Source organism: Dipteris shenzhenensis, chromosome 32 (assembly GCF_047967505.1).
Source record: "Dipteris shenzhenensis isolate YYH24624 ecotype China chromosome 32, Dip_SZ_1.0, whole genome shotgun sequence".
Lineage (NCBI taxonomy): Eukaryota > Viridiplantae > Streptophyta > Polypodiopsida > Gleicheniales > Dipteridaceae > Dipteris > Dipteris shenzhenensis.
The window spans coordinates 24,176,474-24,177,143 of NC_141627.1; positions in this window are offsets into that span (position 1 = coordinate 24,176,474).

The following is a 670-nucleotide window of genomic DNA, read 5'->3' on the forward strand; positions in this document are numbered from 1 at the left end:
TTTAAACGTTTGAACTTTGTATCTCCATAGTTCTCCCAATCTTATTTTTCTTATTATTTTCTATAGCTTTTCCTCATCACTTATGTCACCTTGGTGTTATTGGTATACTCATGATGATGATGATGATGATTTAAGGAGATCGAATGAGGATTCCACTCTGCACTAGAGCTCCTCCCATGTCCCCACCTCCCGCCTGTCCGCCCCCTGCCCATGAGGAGAAACCTGAATCGGAGGATCGTTGCTCGATCTTCATCACATTGCTCGTCTGTGTCGCCTACGTCTGATTCATGCACTGGTTGGAGGAGATGGAATGGGATTCCAAGGTGCAGTGGAGCTCCTGTGCAAGTGACACATCCATTTAGATGTTTGTATTGCCTAAGGAAGTTGTCTTTATTTTATTTTATTTCTAATGTAGAGGTAGTGGACAATTGAAACTCTTTTGTGGTTTCCACTACTTTTAAAAAAATTAATTGAAACTCTTTTGTGGTTTCCACTTGTACTTTAAAAAAAATTAAGTGAGTTGTGGGGTTGTAAATTTCTATTTATGGAGATCTTCTTCAAGAACTTCCTTTTAAAAATCGTCGATTACACTTCGGCAGGTTGGCAACCTAAAATAGATACACAAGACGCCACATGATTCGACCCACGAATTTAGGCGCTCATCCAAGTT